Here is an 11,565-nt window from a genome sequence, read left to right as displayed (position 1 = left end):
AAATAATCTTTGTACTTTGTATATATATATATATATTATAAAATTATTTTTAAAAATGCGTAACAAAAGTATCTTTTCACATCGCCAAATCGAAAAAGAGCTTTTTCTTCATTGACGGAGGGATTACAGTGGCTCTTTTCTATGACAATTTTCTGTTCTGCAACAAATTTTTATTCTTTTTTTTCAATATTTTTAGCTTTAATAATATTTTGGAACATAATAATGTCTTCATAGGTGCTGTGGAAAGTATGTGTCACCTGGTAACAACTCGCTACGCTCGGGATTCATTTGTAGAACCCTTCGCTTCGTTCAGGTTTCCATGTACGCCCTCGCCGTAAATATGTCATTTTGCTTCCTTATGACACAATCTAATATTTCCCATCACCTATTCGGAAAAGGGCTTTTTCTTCTTTGCTAGGAGGGATAAAAGTAGCACTTTTCTTTTCTACTAGGAGGGATCAAAGTGGCACATTTTTGATTTATGACATTTTGCCCGTATAAAATATTAACATAATGAAATATGAAAATAGTGTGCACATAACCGATTACAATCTGTTTATAATCGAATACGTGAAACTATTTTTTAGCTTAAATAATATTTAGAAACATAATATTTTCCTCATAGGTGATGTTGAAAAGCACATTTAGGCCAATTCGAGTTTTAATTATTCGATATGATTCCGATATGATACCATATTGTAAACTAAAACTGGACTTGGCCTGATAATCACATGGACGTTAACACTATTCTTATTATAGCATCCTTCGCTTCGTTCAGGGCGTATATTTTCCCACGCGCCCTATTAAATTTTGCTCCCTTGTGACACAATCTACTATTATTTCAATAGTTGTAATCTATCTATTGATAAATAGATTACTCATAATATTTTATCACTGCCTTACCACGGATAGCCCTCGTAAGTGACCATTGACATTTATCTAAGGACGGGCCTTATGGGCAATAAGAATGGTGCCAGTACAGCGGTGTCACGCACACGAATTCGAGCCAATCGTGCAGTCTAACGCCGCAACGCGATTGGTTGATGAATTCGCATCACGCGCGCGATTGGTCGCAACTAGTTGCATTAAACTGCACTTTTGGTTCGAATTCGTCAGTGACGCCACCGAACTGGCACCGTTTTTAGTTGCCGTAAGGCCCGTCCTTAGATATATGTCCAGTGACATTAAAAATCAGCGCTCAAACCTGCAATTTACGATAAAACGGTAAACGGTTGCTTATGTCCATGGGCGGCGATGACTGCTTCCCATCAGGCGGCTCGTCTGTTTGTTTGCTGCCTATTACATTAAAAAAACTGGCCAAGTGCGAGTCGGACTCGCACAGGAAAGGTTCCGTACCATTATCTATAAAAACGGTCACCCATCCAAGTACTGACCCCGCCCAACGTTGCTTAACTTCGGTGATTGAATGAGAACCTCGAGATTGGAAAGAAATATTTATTTTATTCTGTTTTTAGTATTTGTTGTTATAGCGACAACAGAAATACATAATCTGTACAAATTTCAACTGGCTAAATATCACGGTTCATGAGATACAGCCTGGTGACAGACGGACGGACGGACGGACGGACGGACGGACAGCGGAGTCTCAGTAATAGGGTCCCGTTTGACCCTTTGGGTACGGAACCCTAAAAACAACAACAACAACAATTTCATTATTGAATGTGTTATTGTACAGTCGAGGAAATTGATTCTTTAGCAGTTTACGGTTCAATTTATACAGCTATATTTATATAGATATATATATATATTTGGACAGCTCTTAGCATAAGTATGTACAACAAAAATAACTTGACCCGCAAATTGCTAAAGAATCAATTTCCTCGACCGTACTTACATTTATGAGCATTTTTTGTTCAGTTCAATTGATAAAGAACGCAACTTAATAAATTACATATTTGACATTAGTACATTGTATATTAAGAGTGATAAACAAGAATTTCGAATGAGTGTGAATTGAAGCCCGAAACCGAAGGCGAGGGCTTCATTGACACGAGTTCGTAATTCCTGTACCGCCCGTGGCACACACAATGTTTTTCATCACACTTGTGAAGAGAAAAGGAGAAAAATAAAACATCCGCCTATTTTCGTACGTACGTTACAATCCTAGGTCGAAATTTAGAATTTACGGACCGCATCGCCTTCGTCTAATAAACACCTTTTACAAGCAAATGTGATGAAAAATAAATTTAGATAGTAGGCACCTGAAGTTTTTCTATATACCTTAATATTCAAGATATCAATAAATTGTTTTTGACTGTTTCAAATATAGACGAGATCTATGATTTAAAATCCATTTCATTTCCAATAAATGTGCTATTCGAATATTCCATATTCATTGATATGAATTTTCATTCATGTTATGATTTCAAATAATGTGCAATTTTATTAGCAATGATTTAGAGAGTACGAAATATCTATTACAGTACATATGGTGCTACTTTACCGCACTAGTGCGAAAATTAGTATATTACGTTACTATGTCGAACATTTAAAGGGCCATATGTACTGTAAAATGTTGTACGATACATGTGCGAATAGGTAATTCGCAACTCGCATCTTATATATGTACACATAATGTTGTACAGTCGCCATCAGATATATTAGAGCGGTCGAGGTGCTCACAAATATCTGAACAAATCAATTACAAGGCGCTAGAGTGCGTGCTCAGATATATTTAAGCACCTTGGCCGCTTCGATATATCTATTGGTGACTGTAAACTAGGTAATTAATTACATTCAAGTAAGGTTTGGCAATTAAATAAATAGCTTGTGTTAAGTCATTTAGCGTGAAACTGGTAGCTTTCATACACTCATCTTCTTCTTCCTCGCGTTGTCCCAGCATTTGCCACGGCTCATGTGAGCCTAGTGTCCGCTTCGCAACTAATCCTAAGAATTGCCGTAGGCACTATAGTTATACTGCCATCTAACCTTTTTTGAATACTATGTCGGTGGCAAACAAGCATACGGCCCGCCTGATGGTAAGCAGTCTCCGTAGCCTATGTACGCCTGCAACTCCAGTGGAGGTTCATGCGCGTTGCCGACCCTAACACTCCGCATTCTCGCCGAGCCCTGGCAACCTCACTCACCGCCCAGCCCAGAGGGGAAACTATGCCTTATTGGGATTAGTCCTCACGATGTTTTCCTTCACCGAAAAGCGACTGGTAAAAATATCAAATGATATTTTGTACATAAGTTCCGAAAAACTCATTGGTACGAGCCGGGGTCTGAACCCGCGACCGGATTGTAAGTCGTACGCTCTTATCGCTAGGCCACCAGCTTTCAAATACTCATGACACCTTTAATAAGATAATTGGCGTTCAAGGGGTTAAAAACTGCTGCTGTTTCAGTAGTATGCACTAGCCTTTATGTTCGCATAATAACAATACCTTTACACAAAATAATCAGTACCCCTAGTGTAAATAAATTCTATTTCGAAACGTGACGTACGCGTTTGCGTTTAGTCTCATTTTGTATTGGATTTAGAAAGAGCGCGCCAAGCGGGACGTTTTGGAAACTCAAAATCCTATACAAAATGAGACTTAACGCAAACGCGTTCGTCACGTTATGATGTCGATCAAATTTACACTAGGGGTACTGAACGCTACACAGGTTTAACGTTTCAGGATTTTAGTTTTTCTAAAGCTTAGCTAATGTTGTTTCATTTTGCTTTGTTAATAAAGTGTAGCTAATTTCTATTATCGATGCTGATTTTCATAAATATGTAATTAACAATTAATCTTAAAGACGTTGAAACTTTAGGTCCAAGAGGCCCCAGCGCGCACAAGTTTTTTGCAGAAATCGCGAAGCGTCTGGTTGACGTAACTGGTGACCGAAGAGCTGGCGGTTTCCTCGCACAACATATCAGTATTGCGATACGACAACAAAATGCCGCCAGCATCCTTGGTTCAATGCCTCAATGGCCTCAAGTAATCCTCTGTACATATCCATAATGAATATTGTTATTGCATCTTTAAGGTGCATTTATGTTAATACCATGATACACTTTAATGTATAATTGTACCGCCTCCAACTGTTTTTCAGACCAAAATATACCTAAATAGACTATCCGAACAGTTGCATTTTAAAAGTATTGTCTGCACTTTTTGTTGACCCAATAATTAATAAATAATATAAATAATAATAAATATTATAGGACATTATTACACAAATTGACAAAGTCCCACAGTAAACTCAATAAGGCTTGTGTTGAGAGTACTTAGACAACGACATATACAATATATAAATATTTATAAATACTTAAATACATAGAAAACACCCATGACTCAGAAACAAATATCCATGCTCATCACACGAATACATGCCCTTACCAGGATTTGAACCCGGGACCATCAGCTTCGTAGGCAGGGTCACTGCCCACTAGGCCAAACCGGTCGTCAATACAATAGTTGTCTAGTATAAAGTCTTTTAAAGCATAAAATCCGTTCATTTGTGTTGTAGTGTTGTCTCGCATTGTGCTATAAAAAATTAATAAATAGGTAGCTTTGATAGTGATTCGTTTTGCCAGTCGACTTCACAATTTACTTCCAAAAAAGATGTCAGCAAAATGAGACTCCTTAACGATATCCGAAATCCGCTTTTTACCGGAAAGTATGTATGTTGACAAATTGGCCCCCGCCGTTAAACAGATTTTATCAGAGACTAATGGCGGCCCGTTAGGATGATGAAGTGGTAGAATAAATACTATAAACACCGTGCTAATACTTAGAGGCGTTTTACGACGTTCTATTTTAATATTTTTTTGGAAGTTTCCTGAGTGAAACGTTAAAAAAATGTGTGACTTCACTCATAATTTGTACAAAGAATAAGTATTGCGATACACCGAAATGCTGCCAGCGTCTATGGCACCATGCCGCAGGGAGATAGTTTTTAATTATTATTTTTAAGATTAGTTTTATTTATTTTAGATTTAGATTTTAAGTTTTATAGGTTACTTAGTTATATAATTCTGTTTTTTTTTTTTTTTTTTTTTTGAATATTCGTTTTACAACACATTGTACTGTAGATAATAATTTTAAATTTACATAACGTCGGGGAAAGTGCAATGCCGCCTAACGAACAAAGTCGAAAGAGTTCGAAATTCAAACAGTCAGTTCCCTATATTCTATAGAACTAGTATGGCTACTTGGTTACTTAAGCTGGGGCACCAACCGGACAAGGAAATTAGAGTAAGGTCCTTCCTTGTACGTTGTTTGAATTTCGAACTATTTGCACTTTGTTCGTTACGCTGTGTTGCACTATCCTTGACGAGAAGTGGCAAGATACAGGTATCCTATTAGTAAGGACTTTGAAAGTTCGAATAAGCCTCCAAATTGGGTCCAGACCACCTATGGCCATAACATATAATTACATCGGAGGGGTGCTGACCTGCAACCAGTGTGGCCCCACATTCGCTGCTAAGATTGGCTACGTCAATCACCTGAGAGCGCACCAGCGACACTCTCAGCAGTAGAAAGCAGTTGCTGTGGCCGAAAACGGGTAGGAGACGATGAAGGTTATGCTACTCTCCTGTGGACATCATAAAATAATGGAAAATAAAATAACTTTTATTTTTTGTCTTCTACTTCTTAAAATCTGTATGATGAAAGTTTTAGTAAATTTATGTATCCAAATGGTTAACTTTTGCAAAAATCGCCAGTTTTCCCGAAGGTTTTTTATTTTATTTATTTATTATTGGGAAACAAACAGCAAAAAATAATACATATGTTTAAACAAATATACAATAGAATACACACAAACCATAACAGTTTCCACTTATAGAATAATAACATTCTTTGTTGCTGTTTTTGACCAATTACTAAACTTAATGGGTTTACCCGCCTTAGATTCCAAAAAAAATAGGTTATCAATTAGTGTTTTGGCAAATCTTATAAATCTTATCTCAAAAACAAATGGCCAGGCCGTTAGGAAGTGTGAAATATAAATTCGTGGCTAATAGTGGCGTTTAATCTTAAGAAGTGGCGTTGCCCACAGGTCAAAAACGAGCAAATTGACCGTTTTGTTCTAAAAATCGCATACATACTTACCAAAAAACAGTTATTCGTAATAATGTAGTACACTTGTGTAGACACCCTAGCCCCGTCTCATCTCCACGGCACATCTGCTAAAGTCGGCGCGACGGCACAAGCGGCCGAAAAATTAAAATAACCAAATATAGAGGTCTCGGCGCCGCCGAATACAATTTCATACCTTTTGGCATCGAGACCCTTGGCCCGTGGGGTCCAAGTGCCCTTAAGCTCATTAAGGACCTTTCAAAAAGGTTAGCAGAGGTCACCGGCGACCACAGAGCTGGCAGCTTCCTCGCTCAAAGAATTAGTCTTGCAATACAGCGAGGAAATGCTGCCAGTATCTACGGCACCATGCCGCAGGGGGATATTTTTTAGTATTTTATTTTAAGTTTAGTATTATTTATTTTTAGATTTAGGTTTTAAGTTTTATAGTTTAATTATGTTTTATACGATTACAGTAAAATACTTAATTAAAAACTTTGTTTTTTCGTAATAAAGTTAGTACCTACTTATTTAGTATTTTTGTACCTACCAGTCGAAAGGAAACTTATTTTCCCAAAAATAATATAAGTCTCTACTGGCACTTTTTTGAAACATCCAATTTAGTTTATCCTTAAGGAACCGCAAGGATATATAAGAAAGCAACCAGGAAAGTGCTGAACATTAAAAAAACTCATACAAAAATAATTCGAGCTTATTCTAACATCGTACTTTACTCACGTAACAACCAATTTGTGAATGTTCACGTATTTTATGGTATCAACGATAACCACGTAAAACTACCCGGAGACATCTCTATCTATGGGAAGACTTCCTAAACAACAAACCGAAGACCATTTGCCCACTAGATGGATCATAAAGGATGATGACAGTGGGAGCTGTGGGAGGGTTTTCCCAAAATTGAGAAATTTGAAAAAATCCGAGACTTATTTGTTAAAGTAAAATAAAAGTTTCAGGAAATCATGCTGTAATTGAATTCAAGAATCTAATTACTGTGAGTTACATGCTAGCTGTCTTTTTTCACCATTCAGCGAGCTACATTTAGATATGTCTAACCTCAATACGGTCATTTAAAGCATTTAATTTCACATTAATAAAATGCATATTTAACTAAGCTAATATAATATTTATTTTAATATCAATGTTAATTAATAGAAATAATCTCAATCAAATTTATTTTCTCTCTCTTTTGGCATGTACAACAAATTAATTAGATATTAATATAATGTTGGTGTAATATATATTATATTTATGGTAGAATAGAGGCTTTTTTATTGTATTTATTTTAACCTCAATACGGAGTCTAGAATGTAATCTATGCAATAAGGTATCTTAGCCGTCTGAAACATGTTAACAAAGAAACCTTGACCTGGGCCTATATTCTGCTCATTTTAATCTTATTCTAATTCAATCCCATTAAGAGGAAACATTTGAGGTCATTTTTCCATACAAGTGGCCTTATTAGCCCGGTTACCTCACGATGTTTTCCTTCACCGAAAAGCGACTGGTGAATATCAAATGTTCGTACATAAATTCCGAAAAACTCATTGGTACGAGCCGGGGTTTGAACCCGCGACCTCCGGATTGTAAGTCATACGCTCTTACCGCTAGGCCACCAGAGCTTTTGTCCTCTTCATCAAATTTATTGATACTATTTTATGTAAAAGTCTCAAACCAAAGTTTTGGTGTTTTTTCTTTAAAATAGCTTTGGCTCTTGACTGTATATTGACAACATCAAACCAAGAATTAATCGCTCTTGCGTAAAAACTTAAGTCTCAAAGCAACATTTTGGTGCTTTTTTTTTTAAATGGCTTTGGCTCTTGACTGCAGGTTGAAAACATCAAACCAAGAATTTATCGTTCTTGTCTAAAAAGTTTAAAGTCTCAAAGGAAAATTTTGGTGCTTCTTCTTTGAAATAGCTTTGGCTCTTGACTGTAGGTTGAAAACATCAAACCAAGAATTAATGGCTCTTGTATAAAAACTTAAAAGTCTCAAACCAAAGTTTTGGTGCTTCTTTTTAGGGTTCCGTAGCCAAATGGCATAAAACGGAACCCTTATAGTTTCGCCATGTCCGTCTGTCTGTCTGTCTGTCTGTCTGTCTGTCTGTCTGTCTGTCTGTCTGTCTGTCCGCGGCTTTGCTCCGTGGTCGTTAGTGCTAGAAAGCTGAAATTTGGCATGGATATATAAATCAATAAAGCCGACAAAGTCGTACAATAAAATCTAAAAATTTAATTTTTTTTAGGGTACCTCCCCTACACGTAAAGTGGGGGTGAATTTTTTTTTTCGCTTCAACCCTAGAGTGTGGGATATCGTTGGAAAGGTCTTTCAAAACTAATAGGGGTTTTCAAGAAACATTTTTTGATAAAGTGAATATATTCGGAGATAATCGCTCCGAAAGAAAAAAAAAATGTGTCCCCCCCCCCTCTAACTTTTGAACCATAGGTCCAAAAAATATGAAAAAAATCGTGGAAGTAGAGCTTAAGAAAGACATTAAATGAAAACTATAGCGGACATGATCAGTTGAGCTGTTTTTGAGATATCGCAAAAAGTTTTCCCTTCATAGTAAAAAGACTTACTTTAATTAGGTACTGATTATGCAAATTTGCCTATTTGTTTAACTCGGGTGAAAGGTACCGTTTTATCCCTTGGTTAACAATTTACTATATTTTAAGCTCCAGTTTAGCTTATTGTGACGGAAGAGTAACTACGGAACCCTACACTGAGCGTGGCCCGACATGCTCTTGGCCGGTTTTTAAAATAGCTTTAGCTCTTGACTGTATATTGAAAACATCAAACCAAGAATTAATCGCTCTTGCCTAAAAACTTAAAAGTTTCAAAGGAAAATTTTGGTGCTTCTTTTTTGGAATTGGGTAATATTTTTGGTTTGAGGAAGAGTTACTCAAGATAAAACCGTTTTTTAAGAGCGTGCTATATCTATTGCTAAGATGTTTTTTTCGTGCGACGAATAATTAATATCTTATCTCAAATCACAACCATTCGCTTTAAAAATGTGTAAAGATAAAACTAAATAATTTTTATTCTCCTTTAAAAAATTATGTTGTTTTTAACTCAAGACATATTTATTGGACTATATACACAAACGCCTAGCATACAAAATCGGCAATAAAAACGTAAAAATTAAAACGGTCCGACACAGACAATTTGCCCCTCCCCCAATCGGTTCTCTCAGCGCGCGTGCAGCAGTACGTGAAGCACGGCCGTCATGAGTACGCTGCTAGTGCTTGAGAAAGGAGACCCAGGCTCTACGAAACATGTCGCACGAAAGACAAAAACACGTGAGTGTAAACCGTAAAATTTAAAAAACCGCAAGACGGCCCGTACGATTGTCTACCTCTTTACCGTAAATCTATAGAGCAAAATTTCCAACTGTCGTTTAAAACTGTTGAATAGTACATTACGATACAAGTGCGAAAAATAGGAAATTCGAAACGAGTGGCGATAAATTAAAACACGACCGAAGGGAGTGTTTTAAATCGACACGAGTTGCGAATTACCTATTCGCACATGTATCGTACAACGTTTTACAGTACATATGGCCCTTTAAATGTTCGACACAGTAACGTAATATGCTACTTCTCGCACTAGTGCTATAAAGTAGCCCCATATGTACTGTAAAATATATTTTCCATATGGTGCTACTTTCCCGCACGCGTGTTTGATCTACTAGCCTGCTTCCCTGTGTCCCTTGCTTCTTGGTTATTTTTAACAAAAACTAACACAAATAGTCATCACGTCTCTTCGAAACATGTCGCGCGAGTGAGTAAGAACACGTGAATTAAACGGTACAAAATATCTTTATTTTATATGATTTTTGTTTGGATGACGCAGTACTGAGGAAAAATATTTTCATAAATGAGAGGAAATCCAGATTAAACCAAAAATAACATTGGTTTTCATACTGTATTAGGTATTGAACTTTTCCAGCTTAATAAAATAATTGGTTGGGTCTATGTGGCAAAGTGGCAAGAAGTAAACAGCCTACCTGATAATAATCAGTCAACGTAGCCTATACCCTCTCCAAGGATGACCAATCTAATTCTCACACGTCAGTCAGCGCGTTTTCGAACATACCCCACAACAGGGGGTGTTACATTGTGTCAAACAATTAGGAACTTCTCTCCCCGAGCATATTGTGACGTGTCTCTATAATTATATTGTGTTTATAACTTGCTATTTATAACACGTGGGCGACATTGTTGCTAAATTGTCGCGGCATTGTCGTGGGCAGACGTTTTAAGGGTCCCCAGCAAGCTCGGTTCTCCATACAAACGTAGTTACGCTCTCATTTTATAACTACTGGCTAGATTACTCTGAAACTTTGTACTTACAATAGGATAAGGTATATATATATGCCCGTTATTAGTTTATGTAGCTTTAGAGACCATAGTTAAAAAATGAAGGGAAGGGAAGGGGACCCGGGTACGTCCTTAAACTACGTCCAAAAGAGAGGTATGGGCACTGTGAATGTCATCTCGCTTTGCGTGGTAGGGCACACAGCGGATGTCATTCCAGATCTAAAGCAGAGCCCAACTGGGGAAGTACCTCCACCTTACAGAAAACTGCAGCCAAATAACACTAGTCAGAATGTTGTTCCTACCAGTGAGTAAGGTTGCCACAGCTCAACAGGGGTGCGGGGTGTTAAGGTTGGCAACGCGCATGTACCACATCTGCGATGGAGACTCACCGGCAGGCGGGCCGTATGCTTGTTTGCCACCGAAGTAGTATAAAAAAAAAAGTTTTGCATACAAACTGTTTTTTTGCTCTATTTCGTTTATTGTATAAACTGGAGCTACATTAACTATTTACAGGACTAGATATACCTCATGGCATTATATGTGCAAAGTTTCATTACAATCCAACAAATAAAATGAGAATGAAACTCAGTTTATATGGGAAGGTCAGTCTCTTCAAGGCTAGAGTAAATAGGTATCTCATAGGTAAGCGTGCTCCACCGTAGACCGCATCATCACTTACCATCAAGTGTGATCATGGTCAATCGCCTGCCTATCCTCCATAAAAAAAATAAAAAAAAGGTGAAATTTGGCCGAACTTGCCGGGGACTGTTAAGAAGGAAGAATAGCTTCGCGATTCTAAAGAAATAACGGTACTTTTTCTATGAAATTTCCATTTCGGGAGAACATGGTTTCCACTAACTAAATCCTAATTAATCACTTTGATTTTGATGTCGATCGCTTCAGCATAATATATTCTAGGTTTATAGGTGTCACTTTAATTTCTTTTTTGTATTGTAAATTTTGTATTGTAAAAAAATAACATATTTACTAAAAAAATCATGAAGACGGGAAAATATTTAGAAGTGCGCAATCCGTCGCCATTCTTTCCGTGCTGTAGCCCTAATTGTACATTCATGGAGTGGTCCATTGAGTACATTTTGACTAGGTCTGTTCAACGCATTGGTAACAAACGCGCCTTGTGCCTTCGAATTTTCACTAACTTTTGAATACAATGTCCCACACTGGAGACAACTGAAAAACAA

Source organism: Cydia pomonella, chromosome 15 (genome assembly GCF_033807575.1).
Source record: "Cydia pomonella isolate Wapato2018A chromosome 15, ilCydPomo1, whole genome shotgun sequence".
NCBI lineage: Eukaryota > Metazoa > Arthropoda > Insecta > Lepidoptera > Tortricidae > Cydia > Cydia pomonella.
Note: the sequence above shows the minus strand (reverse complement) of the source record.